This window comes from Homalodisca vitripennis, unplaced genomic scaffold (assembly GCF_021130785.1).
Source record: "Homalodisca vitripennis isolate AUS2020 unplaced genomic scaffold, UT_GWSS_2.1 ScUCBcl_7529;HRSCAF=15265, whole genome shotgun sequence".
Lineage (NCBI taxonomy): Eukaryota > Metazoa > Arthropoda > Insecta > Hemiptera > Cicadellidae > Homalodisca > Homalodisca vitripennis.
Window position 1 is genome coordinate 1 of NW_025783639.1, and position 6754 is coordinate 6754.

The 6754-nt window shown below is 40.3% G+C and overlaps 1 pseudogene; it reads left to right on the forward strand.

Moving 5' to 3' along the window:
• Window positions 1-3160: 3160 nt before the first annotated feature.
• Window positions 3161-3714, forward strand: LOC124374214 (annotated as a pseudogene).
• Window positions 3715-6754: the final 3040 nt, after the last annotated feature.

Genomic DNA, 6754 nt, shown 5'->3' on the forward strand with positions numbered 1-6754 from the left:
AAATTTGCAACAACAAAATTCTAATAACAGTACTGATAGATGTATAACAGAAATGAATTTTTGACAATTGCCATCGTTGTACGTAAAAAAAACTTAAACACGGTGTAACATTTTTTTTTTGTGAACCTTAAATTTTATAACAGAGAGTAAGAAGTTAGATTTTATTAACTTTGGCAGACAGGCCTGATCAACCTGGAAAATCCATATCAGCTGGCTATTAAACAGCTGCAGCTCCAGCTGGCCAAACAACAATTGACTCCTACTTCCTGTTGGATTTTGTTACTGACTGTCAGGCTTCACGAGGCTTATCCTCTCTCTCTCATGGCGATAGTTTGAAGATTGTTCAGTTGGAAATTGAGTCTCCACGAGGTTATCTATAATGTCTTTACCTACATTGCTCCCTTCCTGGCCCATTACTGGATTGTTGCCAAGGTGAGGTATTTTTAATATTCTTTTAAGTCAAATAATGTGTGCTACCAAGAAATTATAAATACTTTTGAATACAGATACTTGGAATTAATTTTTCTTTTCTCAACCAACCAGAGTAAATATATTAGTGAAATTAAAGAAGCAGAAATTACTTGAGCCTTTATTAATTTGTAAGTTGTACTCATAAATATAAATCCTTTCAGATTGTAAATATTATCATAGTGTTTTAATGGTTCATATTTTCTTAGATCCAAACATATGTTGTTGCAATGGTTTAGAACTTGTATTTTAAATAATGCATTTGAAATAACAACAAAATGTACTTTAGGTAATAAATAGTGTTGTGTGGCCTATAAGTTAAAAATTATCTGTTAGTCTGTTTTTTATTTTTGCTGTTGTTTGTAAATTCAGGATAATAAATGTTGGTAATTTATGCTTACGTGCTTTGTCAAAATGTAAGTAAGAAAAGGCATTTGTAGAATAGGAAACAAATATGAAAAGATGTTTTCAAGTGAATTCTATTTAACGCTTATTTTAGTTAATAATTTATTGTTGGAATTTAATTAACTATGAACTACACTTAGGAACAGGTTGTTTTGCGATGCAGCAAAGTGAAGTTAAAAGGTTGAAGACGTAATGCCCACCGTGCCAATCTTCCTTGAGGATCTTTTAAATTATGAAGCCATAACAAACTGTGATGGTCAGTTACAACAACAAAGTGAACTCCTTCTATATAAAGGCGGAACTTTTCAATTGACCAAATGACGGCCAAAACACTCCCGCTCTGTTAGCAGAAAAACTTTTGCTCAGTTTTGCTCAGCGTTCCGACTTGCATAGGCAATCACATTTTCTCCTTCCTCTGACATCTGGGAGAGTACCGCTCCAACACCAACAGCCGAAGCGTCACAAGAAATGGTAAATTCCCTTCCCAAAGTCTGGGGCAAGAAAGGATTGGAGATTTTACAAGGTTACCCTTTATATCTTCAAAAGCATTCTGAGCTTCAATGGTCCACTTAAAGTTGTTATGTTTCCTCAGCATTGAAGTAAGAGGATAAAGACGAGAGGCAAAATTTGGGATAAACCTCCGATACCAACTTGCAGTACCGCAGAATGCACGGACTTCCTTCACTGAGCGAGGGGTAGGAATTTTCCAAAATGGCTTTCACCTTTTCAGGGTCAACTCTCAGGCCATTAGCATCGACAATATAGCCCAAATATCGAAGTTCAGGTTGGCAAAATCGGCACTTGTCTTGATTTAAGGTTAGATTAGCTGCTGCTAGCCGCTTGAAGACTTCTTCCAGAATTTCAAGATGTTTCTCAAAGGTCTGTGTGACTATTATTACGTCATCAAGGTAGATAAAGACAAAAGGTTCCAAGTCCATCCCTAATATATTATCAACCAATCGTTGCCAGGTGGCTGGTGCATTGTGGAGTCCAAATGGGAGAACATTAAAGTGGAAAAGACCTCTTCCTTGGATTGTAAAGGCAGTTTTCTCTTTACTTGAAGCTTCAAGGGGAATCTGCCAGTAAGCGCTTTTGATATCCAAACGCAGACAAGTATTGGGCATCCCTTAAGCGATCCAAAATCGAAGTGACATGAGGTAAGGGGTAAGCATCTCTGCAAGTGACTGAGTTGACTTTCCGGAAATCGACGCAAAACCTTTGGCCACCATCAGGTTTGTCCACAAGTATGATTGGGGAGGACCAAGCACTTCTTGAAGGTTCTACCACACCCAGTTCAATCATTTTATCAAGTTCGGCATACACAAGCTGCAATCTAGCGGGAGACATGGGATAGTAGCGTTGCTTTATGGGAGAAGCATCTCCAGTGTCAATTTTATGCTGCACTAAATGGGTTCTTCCTAATTTCTCTCCTTGATTGCAAAAAGTACTTCTCCAAAAGATTATTTAAGTCTTCCCTTTGTGACGTAGTCAATACGGTAGAGTCTTGTAGACCAATTGCACATATCTGGCCTCGTGTTGGTGGGTTCTCAGGAAAATTCCCAGGACTTCTCATAGGCGTCCATAACCAATATGCATAGCATTCCAAAAATCTATCCCCAAAATAATTGTTTGAGATAGAGAAGGTACAACAATGACAGATAAATGTTTTGTTTTATGAGCGAGAGTAATAGGAATGTTTTGCTCTTCCAATAATCTTATGTTTCTGGGTGGTCAGCAGTTTCTACAAATTGGTTGGACAATGGCCGAAGTTTTGCCGGGAACTTATCAAAAATCCACATCAGGGTCTCTTCCGATCACTGTATTTGAAGCTCCAGAATCTAACAATGCTTTGCAACTAAATCCAAAAATTCGAATTGGTAGATAAGGTCGAGGATCATTAGCGGAAGTTTCAATCAGAAAATTTATACCTTTAGGCAATGAAGCCAAATCACAATTGGACAACTTATTGGTTGACGGTAAATGAGATAAGGGAGGTACTCCTAAGATGCCCGAGGAGGCTCCCTTCGTACTCCGTTTCTTTGAACTACACTTAGGACAGGGTTGTTTTGCGATAACCAGGATGCCCACAGCGATAGCAGAAAAGTTTCCTCTCTTTAGGACAATTACTGTACCATGTGGCCTTCCTCACCACAATTCCAACATTTGGACTTCCTTGGGGCAAAACTCGTAGGTTTATTAAGTGCATGAACTTGATGATTTGAGGAATTCTTGCGATTATCAGTGCGAGAGTAAGCTAGATCAGGTTCTAAGACGGTGCCTGGCCTAGGAGTTTGACCCTGAAAAAGGTGAAAGCCATTTTGGAAATTCCTACCCCTCGCTCTCGGTTTATGCAGAGGATGCTCCAAGGTACGACGCTGATATTTTCAGGATAGGAATTCCAGTTTTAGGTATCTGTTACGGAATGCAGATGATGAACAAGGAGTTTGGTGGACAAGTCATTAGAAAAGATGGCAGAGGAAGACGGTCAGTTTGTTATAGATGTGGACCCTAAATGTATTTTGTTCAAGGGTCTGGATAAGTCACAATCAGTGCTATTGACACATGGGGACAGCATAGAGAAGGTCGCAGAGACGTTTAGAGTGATTGCACAATCGCGCAACTTCATCACCGGAATTGCCAACGACAAGCTACGGCTCTACGGGCTGCAGTTTCAACCCTGAGGTGGACTTGACCACTAACGGCAAGGCGATGCTCAAGTCCTTCCTGTTCGATGTGGCCAGTCTCACACCTAACTATACCATGGAGAGTAGAGAGGGCCGCATGTATTCGCTACATTTGGCGCTGTCAACGTGGGGCCTGGCTTGTGTGGGGACTATATAATATATTTGTGAATTTGTTTTGTTCTGATGGTGATTGATATGGACATTATGGTTGGTTTAACTTGTTGTATATTGCAACACTTTTGTCGGTACTCGTAATTATTAGTGGTTTTGTTTACTGACTGTTACACCTCTATTTATCTTTTCTTAAATTGTGTGGAGTGTTTCGTTTTTTTCACTTTGGAATTTGGTTTCTGCTGTCACCATGAATGCATATTATTTACGTCGTCATGAAAATGAATATGAGTTGAAACTTAGAGGTTTAGCTACTACAGGAAATGCAAATGAATTGAGATCCAGGCTCTCTCAAGCTTTTCTTGATAATGTTGAGATTAAGGAAAGACGTTTATCAGTAATCTAAATGCTGAAACCGAACTTGAAGAATGTGAGGAAAAATTCAATGACCTGTCAAAGCTAGTTGAAGATTTATGAAGGAAATACAAAAGACAATGAATATCGAAGACTTTCTGCCCGCCTTTGGCATCTTTACTTGCGAGTGGAGCGTATACCTGTGGATCTGGACTGGGATAAAGACACAGCGGAGGAAAAAGACGACTTATTACAGAGATCAAAACACATGCTCGCGGAGTTTCTGAAGCTCAACTTTTTAGGTCAGCAGTTGATTTATTTACCGGCAATGCTTTAATTTGGTATCGGTCGACCGTGGGCAGAGTCAATTCCTGGGAGCAATTGTGTACGGAGATGAAACTTGTTTTTCAGACGCCGGATTATGACGAATATGTTGCTGCAGGAGATTATGAACAGAACTCAAGGCGATCTAGAGCATATTGATCTTTTCATTGCTTCTATGGAGGAGTCTTTATGGTCGTTTGTCAAATCCAATTCCGGAACCCATCAGGCATCGTCAGATTCTTAAGAATCTAAATCATTATTTGCAGGACAAACTCTGTATGTTTGTGATCTCTTCTATTGATGAACTCCGACAAATGGGACGTAAGGCTGAGCTGGGAAGATTGAGAACTACAAATAGTAGGCCTCCTCCTAGGCCAGGCACCGTCTTAAGAACCTGATCTAGCTTACTCTCGCACTGATAATCGCAAGAATTTCCTCAAATCATCAAGTTCATGCACTTAATAAACCTACGAGTTTTTGCCCCAAGGAAGTCCAAATGTTGGAATTGTGGTGAGGAAGGCCACATGTACAGTAATTGTCCTAAAGAGAGGCAAACTTTTCTGCTATGGCTGTGGGCATGCTGGTTATCGCAAAACAACCTGTCCTAAGTGTATTCAAAAAAACGGGGTACGAAGGGAGCCTCCTCGGGCATCTTTAGGAGTACCTCCCTTATCTCATTTACCGTCAACCAATAAGTTGTCCAATTGTGATTTGGCTTCATTGCCTAAAAGGTATAAATTTTCTGATTGAAACTTCCGCTGATGATCCGCGACCTTATCTACCAATTCGAATTTTTTGGATTTAGTTGCAAAGCATTGTTAGATTCTGGAGCTTTCAAATACAGTGATCGGAAGAGACCTGATGTGGATTTTTGATAAGTTCCCGGCAAAACTTCGGCCATTGTCCAAACCAATTTGTAGAAACTGCTGACCACCAGAAACATAAGATTATTGGAAGAGCAAAACATTCCTATTACTCTCGCTCATAAAACAAAAACATTTATCTGTCATTGTTGTACCTTCTCTATCTCAAACAATTATTTTGGGGATAGATTTTTGGAATGCTATGCATATTGTTATGGACGCCTATGAGAAGTCCTGGGAATTTTCTGAGAACCCACCAACACGAGGCCAGATATGTTGCAATTGGTCTACAAGACTCTACCGTATTGACTACGTCACAAAGGGAAGACTTAAATAATCTTTTGGAGAAGTACTTTTTGCAATCAAGGAGAGAAATTAGGAAGAACCCATTTAGTGCAGCATTAAAATTGACACTGGAGATGCTTCTCCCATAAAGCAACGCTACTATCCCATGTCTCCCGCTAGATTGCAGCTTGTGTATGCCGAACTTGATAAAATGATTGAACTGGGTGTTGTAGAACCTTCAAGAAGTGCTTTGGGTCCTCCCCAATCATACTTGTGGAACAAACCTGATGGTGGCCAAAGGTTTTTGCGTCGATTTCCGGAAAGTCAACTCAGTCACTTGCAGAGATGCTTACCCCTTACCTCATGTCACTTCGATTTTGGATCGCTTAAGGGATGCCCAATACTTGTCTGCGTTGGATATCAAAAGCGCTTACTGGCAGATTCCCCTTGAAGCTTCAAGTAAAGAGAAAACTGCCTTTACAATCCAAGGAAGGGTCTTTTCCACTTTAATGTTCTCCATTTGGACTCCACAATGCACCAGCCACCTGGCAACGATTGGTTGATAATATATTAGGGATGGACTTGGAACCTTTTGTCTTTATCTACCTTGATTGACGTAATAATAGTCACACAGACCTTTGAGAAACATCTTGGAAATTCTGGAAGAAGTCTTCAAGCGGCTGGGCAGCAGCTAATTTAACCTTAAATCAAGACAAGTGCCGATTTTGCCAACCTGAACTTCGTTATTTGGGCTATATTGTCGATGCTAATGGCCTGAGAGTTGACCCTGAAAAGGTGAAAGCCAGTTTGGACATTCCTACCCCTCGCTCAGTGAAGGAAGTCCGTGCATTCTGCGGTACTGCAAGTTGGTATCGGAGGTTTATCCCAAATTTTGCCTCTCGTCTTTATCCTCTTACTTCAATGCTGAGGAAACATAACAACTTTAAGTGGACCATTGAAAGCTCAGGATGCTTTTGAAGATATAAAGGGTAACCTTGTTAAAATCTCCAATCCTTTCTTGCCCGGGACTTTGGGAAGGAATTTACCATTTCTTGTGACGCTTCGGCTGTTGGTGTTGGAGCGGTACTCTCCCAGATGTCAGAGGAAGGAGAAAATGTGATTACCTATGCAAGTCGGACATTGAGCAAAACTGAGCAAAAGTTTTCTGCTACAGAGCGGGAGTGTTTGGCCGTCATTTGGTCAATTGAAAAGTTCCGCCCTTATATAGAAGGAGTTCACTTTGTTGTTGTAACTGACCAT